This window comes from Leuresthes tenuis, unplaced genomic scaffold, assembly GCF_036924035.1.
Source record: "Leuresthes tenuis unplaced genomic scaffold, fLeuTen1.0.hap1 SCAF_102, whole genome shotgun sequence".
NCBI classification, from domain to species: domain Eukaryota; kingdom Metazoa; phylum Chordata; class Actinopteri; order Atheriniformes; family Atherinopsidae; genus Leuresthes; species Leuresthes tenuis.
The window spans coordinates 2,892-14,436 of record NW_027325456.1 but is presented as its reverse complement, the minus strand read 5'-3'; the positions used below and the strand labels follow the sequence as shown (position 1 = coordinate 14,436).

The 11,545-nt window shown below is 42.0% G+C and overlaps 2 non-coding genes across 2 annotated transcripts; both read right to left on the bottom strand.

Moving 5' to 3' along the window:
- Nucleotides 1-620: 620 nt before the first annotated feature.
- LOC140286985 (U2 spliceosomal RNA) lies at nt 621-808 on the bottom strand. Its single transcript, XR_011911373.1, has one exon. It is a non-coding gene; the product is annotated as a U2 spliceosomal RNA (small nuclear RNA).
- Nucleotides 809-1,106: 298 nt separating this feature from the next.
- On the bottom strand, nt 1,107-1,220 carry LOC140286978 (U5 spliceosomal RNA). Its single transcript, XR_011911367.1, has one exon. It is a non-coding gene; the product is annotated as a U5 spliceosomal RNA (small nuclear RNA).
- Nucleotides 1,221-11,545: the final 10,325 nt, after the last annotated feature.

Genomic DNA, 11,545 nt, shown 5'->3' with positions numbered 1-11,545 from the left:
CACCTTGTCGCAGCCAAACACCTCCGCTCCCTGTTTTGATCATGTATGGTTGGACATTCGCACCTTTTCTCACCCGCTTTTTGCAAACTATGGTCGGCCATTCACAGCTTCCTCTCCACCATACTTGTATGGTGGGATATTCACACCCACTTGCATCCGAAGACCTCCGCCCCCACTTTTGTTGATATTTAGCCGATCATTCACACCTTACCCGCTTTTGGCAAACTATGGCCTTCTTGCAGCCAAAAACCTCTGATCTCGCTTTTGATGATGTAAGGTTGGGCATTCAGACCTTGCTTCACCTGCTTTTCACCAAATATAGTCGGACATTCACACCTTCTTGCAGCCGAACACTTCCGCTCCACCTTTTAGTTTTCTATGGGGCATTCACACCTTTTTTTACACCGCATTTTATAAAAACACCACAGGAACACCGTATTGAGGCTTTGTTCTGACCGCTCATTCGGTGTCGCGTTTCTTTCAAGCAATTCTCCTGGTTAGCCCGCACTCGGCTCGCTCCCAGAGCCGTGTTAAAGTCTGCTTTGCATTCACTCTCTTTTCTCAGCAGATTAAAAGAAACTTCCATCCTGCACCGCTGTTTGCTTTTTCACAAGAGCAGAGGAGAGCGCACCGTTCCCAGCGGCACTGCAGTACCGGGTCGATGCTTGGAGTGAACGGAGCAAGCTCCTTTTTCAACTCCTATTGATAAAAATCCATTTAATATGTAGTCCTTGCATAGACATATCACATATTAAACTGATAAGAACAGATACTACACTTGATCTTAGCCAAAAGGCCGAGAAGCGATATCTGTCCACTGGTTCACGTCCGAGGGCCCTTCCTGGCACAATGCGCACTTGTAGCGGTGTTCTTTTTATGGCCATAGTGTCACTTTGCACCTCCGCCCACCCGCTGCACTGAGCACTCTTCAGCCCTTTTAAATGGTATAACTTTACACTACCACACGCTCCAGCGAGCACCATTCAAGCAACAACTTTGCACTCCAGCTTCAAACATCGGCACAGTCGCAACAAGTAAGGCGACTCTACTCAGAGAAGTCACTCTGCACAGTAACAAGATTTCTTTTGCACAGACAGAAAGGGCTTCACCCGCAAAGTTAAAGCCTGCCAAAAATAGAAACAACTCATTAGTGCTGCTCTCCACGGAAGTCTTTAGCAAAAGGCGAAAGACTTGTACATTATGAAGAGAAACCAGTGTATGATTATCCATCACTGCAGGAGCAGGGCATCAGCCTAGTTGGCATAGCCACCTTCCCCATGGTGAGCTTTGCTTGGTTGAGACGCTTGCCCCCCCCCCTTGCTCCTCGGCTGACCAAGTAGGAACAATCAGGCCCTATTCGATGGCTGCCTTGTCTTTTAATCTGTGCAAAAGACAAGGCAGCCACAAACAACACGGGAACACCGTATTGAGGCTTTGTTCTGACTGCTCATTCGTATCTTAAGCATAATCTAATACGTGAGACAACGCCCTGGCACACAATCAAAAAAAAAAAGAGAGAGAGCGGTTTTGTGTCCCCACAGTCCATAATGTAGAAAAGAGAGAAAAAAGCCTTTCTGATTTGGTGTGTGTGCTCACAGTGCAGAGTGTAGAGAAAAGAGAGAAAAGAAAGCCGTTTTGGTGTCACGGATGTTGTGACTTACACACACACATTTCTGAATTGAGAAAGGAAATTATTTTAGAGAAAGCACTAGAGTTTAGATCCCACATTTGTTGATAGGCATTCATTTAATTTATCTTTTAATCAGTTTTAAAGTGAATACTAACTGAGAAATGAAAAAGGTGAAGAGTTTAGAAGCTTGGTTCAAGAGCAAAACTTGGTTTATGATCAGCTGAGTCTCTAAACAGAACAGCAAAGGGCTTCATCGAACATTTAAAAAAGATTCAGATTGTTAGAATATCCAGAATTTATAGGAATGGTGGTGATTACTCTTATTTTCTAGAATGGAAATAACTGCACCATGTCTGTTTTATGAATTTAAGGGGCTAAAAAGTTTTGTTCTCGTTTTTCTATGATTAACCGAATGTATGTGAGAGTCCAAACAGACAGAAGGGTTACGGCCGAGCGCTGGACCTTCCAAAAAAGATGAGACAGGCTGGACCTGTGCCATACTAGTTAAGACCTGCCTGTGGATAACAGGTTCATTAAACTCTCACATACACAAACTCACACACGTTCGCACACATACACCCATTCACACACACATTCTTGAACTTGCTGCAAGATTAAACATTTGCATTAACTGACTCCAGCAACTCTGAGTCTCATTGAGAGACTTTTCTCAACAATTGGGTTCTCAAACCAGATCTCAACGTTTTTTCCGCTTTCCAGGGTCGGAGCTGAAACCGTGCACGGGGGAGTCCAGTACTCCTAATGAAAGACCCCCTGCTGAATTGCGGTAATTAGGGGCCAGTGTCCACTGAAAGGGGGAAAAAGGGACGAGATCGTACTTTTGAATCAATGGCCAGAAGCCATTGGCAGTGCAGGCATCAACAATAATGGTGTTATTTCACCCATTAACACTTAAGGTACCTCATGCAGTGGCTGTGATATGGTTACTTAACAAAATATCTTTACCAGACATCTCTCCTACATAACAGTTCTTCTTTCACAGCCACACCTTGTTGTCGAGAGATGTGCTACACTTAATCCATCCACACTGCTACCTACCCCACAGATGGAAAGCCTCATGATTGCATGTCAGAAATAACCATCAGTGTTTTACCCAGGCCAGACTTAACTGATATACGTTATGAAAATGCAGAAATAACTATATTTATTCAACAGGTCAAGCAAAAAACCCTGATGGCACAAATGCTACAGGATTTGCAGTAGTAACAGAAACTGAAGTTTTCTTAAAACAACCACTACCAAAAAATTACTCGAATTGGTAGCTTTAACTGAAGCTTGTAAATTAAATAACAAAAAGGTTGTTAACCTTTACACTGACAGTCAGTATGCCTTCTCAACTGTACATGTGTTAACACAGCATTGGAAAAACAGGTATGTAGACATCCACAGCTAAATGTATAAACTACAAATATTTTAGCATTATTAGATGTTATTCAATTGCCATCTACAATAGACTCGTATGAATGACCGGAAGGAAAACCATACTGCCAAAGAATTTGTTTAAATATGCTGCAGTATTGAGCCACGGACCATGTCATGTCTCAACAGGAGGGATGGAAGCAATAATGAACCAGGTTTTTACAGCATATGGTTTTACTAATTATTGAATTTTTTTTTTAGAATAAATAAATTAATAAAGTTTTGTCTAGCAGGTCAAATATGTGCAAAATACATTCCACAGGGCAATCTAAGACCAAAACGAAGATAATTCCCTAAGCCAGTGTATCTTTTTCAACATATTTGTTTGGATTTCATTATTTCATTATTGTGTAGATTTCATTGAACTAAATAAATGTTAAGGGAAACGATTCTGCTCAGTGACAACAGAGGTTTTTACCAAATGGTCTGAAATATTTCCATGTGCACAAGCAGATGCACTCTCAGTAGCAAAATCACGCGTAAAATAACTCATTTCTAGATTTGAAATTCCTGAAAAGATCTTCAGTGATAATTTGACACACTTTGTAAACAATGTCATCTCACTGATGGCAAAGAACTTAAAATAGACCTTAGAAACCACTGTGATATAGAAGGTTTCGCTAACACATTGGAAATGTTTTACTATTTACATATGCATGTGCAGTGAAGAATTGCTTGCTGCTGATAAATGCAAAGAAGAACAGCTTACACATAGATGCTCACATATAGGCTGCTGAATGCAATGAAGACCTGCTTATCCAGTAAAGTTCAATGTCAATGTGTAATATTCAATTAGGATTTGCAAAACAGTGAAGTTAAACAATGAATGGGTCCATAGTCGGTATGAGAAGACTACAGGAATATTTACCTGGGTGTACGTTCAAACAGAGATGAGAAAATTGCGATAAATTATTGTTTGTTTGTTTGTTAGTATGTATATGAATGTTATGTGTATAAACTGTGTTGAGTTATAGTTACTCAGTAGTGTCTCAGTGAAACAACCGACGGGGGAAGCCTTGCGGTGACAACAAAAGCAGTGTTTTACTGATCAGTCAAGTTGCTCCAGTGTACTCCATACAAACTGGTTGGCTACTGAAGGGATAGAAAATGGGGAATACTTGTTTTAAAGCAAACAAGGAATTAGATGGGAAAAATACATGTTTTAACGGGACCCAGACAATATTATATAGATGTCGCCACTGAAGTAAAGAACATTTACGTGGGATGGTGTGAGGGTCCTCGTTTGGCTGACGTTCGCCGATATGCTCGCCATGCTCAGAACCAAGTTGAGACGCGTAAGACAACCAAAAGGGACAAGTGTGAAAAGGAGCTGCATTTGGCAACCATGACCATGTATTACGCAGTTGGTGTAAACAGAGGACGAGGCCGAAGTCGAAGACGTGGACGTGTGGGAGAGGAGGTCAAAATGGGCCACGCCAGAGCTATGATCCGAATATTTGTTTTTACTGTGGCCAGACTGGACACTGGAAGAAGGACTGTCCACAGCTAAAAAGTGATGAAATTGGGCAAAAGGCTGACTGAGGGTGGGAGGCAGGTTCTGGACGTCACACGGCAGCGGAGCTTCCACTAATGGGTGATAGCACAAACACACTCACACATTTTTCCTGCTCTGTGTAGTGAAGCAACGCTTGCCGACTGTGATTCACGTAGTAAAGTTTTGCATGCTATTTCCGTCCTAGAGCAAAGATATTTCTCTCAGAATATAGGAACTTATGTTCATCAGTAGTGACGTCAGGGGAGTTTGATTGTCCTCCAAAGTTAAGTGGAAACCACGTTTACTGTATGTCTGCATCAGGCCAGGTTGTGAAGGAGAAAATGACAATGCCCATTGCGTGTTGTCACTCCCGATGAGCTCTCCTTCAAACACTCATTTTTGTTATCAGAGTTGTGTCCCATTAACCTGATGGGCTGTGATCTCATGTGTAAATTAGGCATTATTTTAACTTCTACACCAGAGGGTGTTAAGGTTATGTTACAGCCTGACAAAGTTTTCACAGCAGTGCAGTTTGATTCATCGGCACTTACATATGCTTATGAGTGGAAACTTCCCAGCTCTCCTTTTTCACAACAACTAGTGGAAGAAGCAAAAGCGTTAGTTTCACCCCTTTCTGATTTCATGCAACCTACTGATTTGCACTGCACATCACACATTTCTTTGGGGCCTGACAATGAAGAAGAATGAGAAGAAGTGAAAAAATATGTGCGCCTACTTTATTGGCTGTGTCGCTCACTCCAGAGCACTTCGATTTTTTTAATGTTTGTGGTACTCGCCCTCACATTTCCTTGGCCAAACGTACACACTGGCAGTGACAAGGTGTGGGAGAGTTTGTTGCTACATGTCAGAAAGAAATGGAGTGGACTGTTTCACCTGCTGATCCAAATTTGATGTTTTCTGAACGATTGTCAGCATACAAAAAAATATTTTTGAGTACAATGCATTGTCAAAGAACTGTGGACTTAATTCCTACCACAGAATCACATTTTGAAGCATGTTTTTTATCTGAAACAGATTTGTCTTCGATACCCATGTTGGCTGAAGTGCCCAATGATCTTTGGGCTAAGAGCAAATATGATGTGGGGTTGATAAAAGGCTGTGAACCAGTAATTGTCACCCCTAAATCAGACTTTTGTCCATGTAAAAAACAATACCCTTTTAAGCCTGAAGCAATTAAAGGGATTAAACCTGTTTTTCAATCTTTTCAGAAAACAGGCGTTATTGTTCCTTTTGAAAATTCACCTGTGCTTACTCCATTGTTTCCTGTTAAAAAGATTAAAGATGCTGGCCAGCCAGATGAATGGCGTTTTGTACAGGACCTCCAAGCGGTGAATGCTGCAGTTCAGCCACATGCTCCTACTGTGCCCAACCCACACACTATTTTGTCTCAAATTACATCAGATGCACAGTTTTTCTCAGTGGTTGACTTGTCGCCAGTGCACCCTGATAGCCCATTTTGGTTTGCTTTTTAGTTTGAAGGGAGATCTTGGACTTTTACCCGGTTATGCCAGGGGTACTGTGAAAGTCCCACTATTTACAATGCTGCCCTCAAAGCTAGTCTGGATTAACTTCAATCAACCACAGGCTCTGCTCTTTTGCAGTATGTGGATGACATCCTTTTATGTAGTCCATCTAAACAACAGTGTGAAAAAGACCAAATGACTCAAATAACTTTCTTGCTTTCAAAATTTTTCCTCTAGTGACGCTGACTTAGAGAGGGATGAAGATAATCATGTTTAATTGTTCATGTTTTGATTGTTTATCATTGGACCCTTTATTACTATGATGCCTGCATTTTAAACTCACGTTGTGTGCAAATGCAGGCTGATGTTTTACAGATAAAGTTATTATTTTCCTTGTTTCTTTTGGGTTGATTAATATAATGGTATTATTATAATCAAAAGGGAGGAATGTAATGGAAAATAATTCTTATATGCATTGTATTGAGTGTTACTGTGTATAACCTGCAAATGACCGAGCTGCAAGGTACCACCCTGCCCTGTTTTCTTAAATTCCTCTTTACAATGGTGGGCTTGTTATAATGAGATAGGTGCACTTTAGGGGGGACAGGGTTAGGCTGGTATTTACGAGTGTGTCTGGGTAACCTCAACTGATGGTTGGGGAGGAAAGTTAGAAGAACAATCAATTATACCCAAAAACAGATGACGTGATGAGCGGGCAATATAACTGTGTGTTTTTGCTTCAGTGGTCAGAGCAACTCTGTATTCTGTACTGTGTTGTTCTCTCTTGCAAGATATTATTATTAAAGCCTCTTATCTCCTCACAAGAAAATAACTGACTCCCCAAATGCAAGTGTCAGGACAAATGATCAAACTTCTCCAAGCTTCAGTCTGCAGAGAAGTACAAGACAGGGTTGCTCACTTTCTCCCTCACTTTTTGCTATTTTCATCAAACCTTTAGCAGCTGCTATCAGACAAGATAGAAATATTAAAGACATCCAACCCCAAAATATTGAGCATAAAATAAGTCTTTATGCTGATGATGTATTACTTTTCCTTCAGAACTCACAGACGTCTCTCACTCACACGATCACACTCATAAATAAATTCTCAGCACTTTCTGACTACTCTATCAATTGGTCTAAGACCACAGTTCTGCCCATTAACTGTAGGGTCCAGAATATACCTGCGATCACTTTACAGTCAGGAAATATTAGATATTTAGGCATAAACATTTCCTCCAGGCTCTCAGAGCTAACAAAGCTAATTTATGTGCAATTATTAAAGACAGTAGAGGACAATCTCTCTCGTTGGAAGTCCTTACCTATATCACTTATGGGGAGAGTTACAACCATTAAAATGATGATACTACCAAAAGTTAACTATTTGTTCTCAATGATCCCCATAAAACCAACCTGCTACTTGGTTTAAGTCACTAGATTCATGCATCTCCAAATTTCTGTGGAAAAACAAACCACCGCGTATTAGTTTAAAAACCCTACAGAAGACCAAGGACAGTGGTGGATTAGATTTACCTCATTTTCAGCACTATTCCTTAGCCAATAGGTTACGGTATATATCAAAATGGTTTAAACCTAGCCCAATAGATGAACATGGATAAATATAGAACAAGCATTGTGTGATAATCTGTAAATCTCTGACCTGCCACTTATTAGTCAAAACGTAAAAAATCACAAATGTTTCAAAAGCATTAACATCAGCACCTCTCTGACAGCCTGGTGGGAATTTCTTAAAATAACAAAGTCTTCACTTGTCCCGTGTAAGCTTACACCCATCTGGAACAATCCTGACATCCTGCAAAACAAAAAAATGCTAAACTTTACTCTATGGAAGATCAAAGGAATCAAACATCTGGAACATATAATCCAAAATGGACATTTTATTTCATTTGATGAGCTCATATCACAACATGAGATAGGCAGCAATAAATTCCTAGAATATCAACAACTTAAGTCTATAATAACAAAGAAATATATCCTCCACCAACCAGACTTACAACTCCCAATTAGGGTAGCAGAATTTCTAAGCATCTGCACCCCAAAACTACTATCAAAAATATATAAATTATTGTCTAAGATAGATGACACAATGTCTCTACCGTCCTCAAAATGGGAGGCAGATTTATCCATCAGTTCTAGTCATAGCTTCTGGCCACAAATATGTTTGAACACCTTCAGAATGACTCAAAATCCTAATTTACAGCTCATACAATACAAAATTCTTCATAGAACACACTATACAGGACAAAGGATGTTCAGGATGGGTCTAACACACTCAAACATCTGCTCACATTGCACAGATAACACACCTGATGATTATGCACACGCTTTGTGGTTTTGTGCGCCTGTCCAGAAGTTCTGGCTTGAAGTCTGTGCGGACCTGTCAACATGGCTAAAGTGTAGCATTCCTGCATGCCCCACACTGTGCATACTGGGTGACTTAGACAACATCAACGTGGAATTTAGCTTAGCACACATGATCCTCACAGTGTTATGTATAGCAAAGAAAACTATTCTCATGAACTGGAAAGCGAAGAACAATCTGTGTATTAACCAGTTTAGAAATCGCTCTGGGCGGTTGGGTGTGTGCTGGGGGGGGCTGTGTGGCTTCGGGCGTCTGGTGGTCTCTCGGGTCGTGGGGACCGGGTTGGTCATTGTTGGGGGGGACTGTGTGTCGGGCTTGGAGGGCAGTTTTGGGGGCTTGCGGGTGGGGCTGTCTTGCGGTGTGGGGCGGGGTCCCTTAGGGGCCTTGGGGTGGTGGCTGCTGGCTCTGTACCGGGTGACCGGGCCGCTCTGGCGTGGGTGGTGGAGCTGGGCCTGGACCTGGTGGCTTGCCGCTGCCTTGCGCCCGGGGCGGGGCCCTGCCTGTGCCTGGGGGGTCTGGGTTGCCCTGGACATGCCACAGTATGCGTGGGTTGGTGCAGGTCCTGGTGCCGGCCTTGTTGCTCTGGGAACTCCAAGGTGTCCGCAGGTGGTTGTTTTTTTTAGGGTGTTGGGGCGTGCGGTGAGGAGGAGGGGGTCTGTATGGGGGTGTGCTTTTCCCCAGTTGGGGGGGGCCTGGGGGGGCCTGGGTGATGGTGGGTCTCAGGCCCGGGCTGCTGCGACTGGTGTAACCGGGTGATTTGTTTGTTTGTTTGTTTGATTTTTGTTGTTGTTTGTTTGTTTTTGTAGAGGTCCTCCGGGATGGGGTTGGGTTGAGTGGGGTGGGGCGGGATGGGTTCCTTCTGGGGGTACAGTAGCTCCCGGAATATGGTGACTGCAGGCCCCGAGCCTGGTGGACATCAGGCCCTCCTGCCCTGTGTTGGGTCCCAGGTAGCGGGGATGCCTATTGCAGCCAGTCTCTGGCTGCCCTCTCTGGGGTGGGAGGGACAAGGAGGATGAATTAATTATTCTGCTAGTTTATATATTGTAAACATAAACAATAAACATTTATAAAACTTCCCTTGGCAAAGCAAATCTGTTTGGCATAAAGGTATTCAGACTACAATTCTAGTGCAGCAAGTTCAAGAATGTGTGTGTGTATGGGTGTATGTGTGCGAACGTGTGTGAGTTTGTGTGTGTGAGAGTTTAAAGAACCTGTTATCCACAGGCAGGTCTTAACTAGTATGGCACGGGTCCAGCCTGTCTCATCTTTTTTGGAAGGTTCAGCGCTCGGCCGTAACCCTTCTGTCTGTTTGGACTCTCACATACATTCGGTTAATCATAGAAAAACGAGAACAAAACTTTTTAGCCCCTTAAATTCATAAAACAGATATGGTGCAGTTATTTCCATTCTAGAAAATAAGAGTAATCACCACCATTCCTATAAATTCTGGATATTCTAACAATCTGAATCTTTTTTAAATGTTCGATGAAGCCCTTTGCTGTTCTGTTTAGAGACTCAGCTGATCATAAACCAAGTTTTGCTCTTGAACCAAGCTTCTAAACTCTTCACCTTTTTCATTTCTCAGTTAGTATTCACTTTAAAACTGATTAAAAGAAAAATTAAATGAATGCCTATCAACAAATGTGGGATCTAAACTCTAGTGCTTCCTCTAAAATAATTTCCTTTCTCAATTCAGAAATGTGTGTGTGTAAGTCACAACACCCGTGACACCAAAACGGCTTTCTTTTCTCTCTTTTCTCTACACTCTGCACTGTGAGCACACACAACAAATCAGAAAGGCTTTTTTCTCTCTTTTCTACATTATGGACTGTGGGGACACAAAACCGCTCTCTCTTTTTTTTTTTTTGATTGTGTGCCAGGGCGTTGTCTCACGTATTAGATTATGCTTAAGATACGAATGGGTTTATCAGTCACATCAGAATCCATACATACTGATCCTACCGTAATAAAATGGTCGGATCTTATCAAACACACTTTGTTTCTTGTGAAAAGTCAGCCAAACAGCGTATACACGTCAAGACACTGAATCAAGTTTGCCACAAGAACTCATAAGTTTGGCAGTATTGCTCTGCCGTCAGCAATCATACACCCATTTTATTTTCATGAGACATGTGCAGGCACCTGTTCATCTACTGTTCTATCACTATGAATTAGTTTATCTATTATCAATAAGGATACTTCTACAACTACTATCAAAGTATGTCCGGACTTCTTATGTTGTCAGTTGCTATATATGAATAAGTGGGTTGCTACTGAAAAGCATTAAGCATGTCACACAGCCCAAACATATAACATTTCAGGACACACCACACAGTTAACAACCACAGTGAAGCATGTCAAAGCCCAAACATGTAACATTCAACAGGACACTTACACAACACATTCAAATCAAACAGTCAGACAACATACAAGAACCTATACCCCAGCCGGCATTGCTCCCTGCCTATTTTCCTACAACTCACTATGTGTGCGCACACCTTTATTCACAAACTCTTCAACTTATACTCTTTTACCGAAGCTGCTACAGCTCGATTGGCCAAATACCCTTAGATCCTATTTCGGTGAATTTGACATCTGCCTTGTATGTAACAGATTAGCGGTTTAGCAGTTTTAATTTAGTTTGAGTGAAGGAATTCATTTTATAGCAAAATCCGAAATCGTGAAGAACTCATGAAAGTAAGCTTATTCTCGGATTCCTGAAACTTTAGATTTGTTCTTTCTTTTACTGCAAAGTACAACGTTGAGCAGCACTAATGAGTTGTTTCTATTTTTGGCAGGCTTTACCTTTGCGAATGAAGCCCTTTCTGTCTGTGCAAAAGAAATCTTGTTACTGTGCAGAGTGACTTCTCTGAGTAGAGTCGCCTTACTTGTTGCGACTGTGCCGACGTTCGAAGCTGGAGTGCAAAGTTGTTGCTTGAATGGTGCTCGCTGGAGCGTGTGGTAGTGTAAAGTTATACCATTTAAAAGGGCTGAAGAGTGCTCAGTGCAGCGGGTGGGCGGAGGTGCAAAGTGACACTATGGCCATAAAAAGAACACCGCTACAAGTGCGCATTGTGCCAGGAAGGGCCCTCGGACGTGAACCAGTGGACAGTT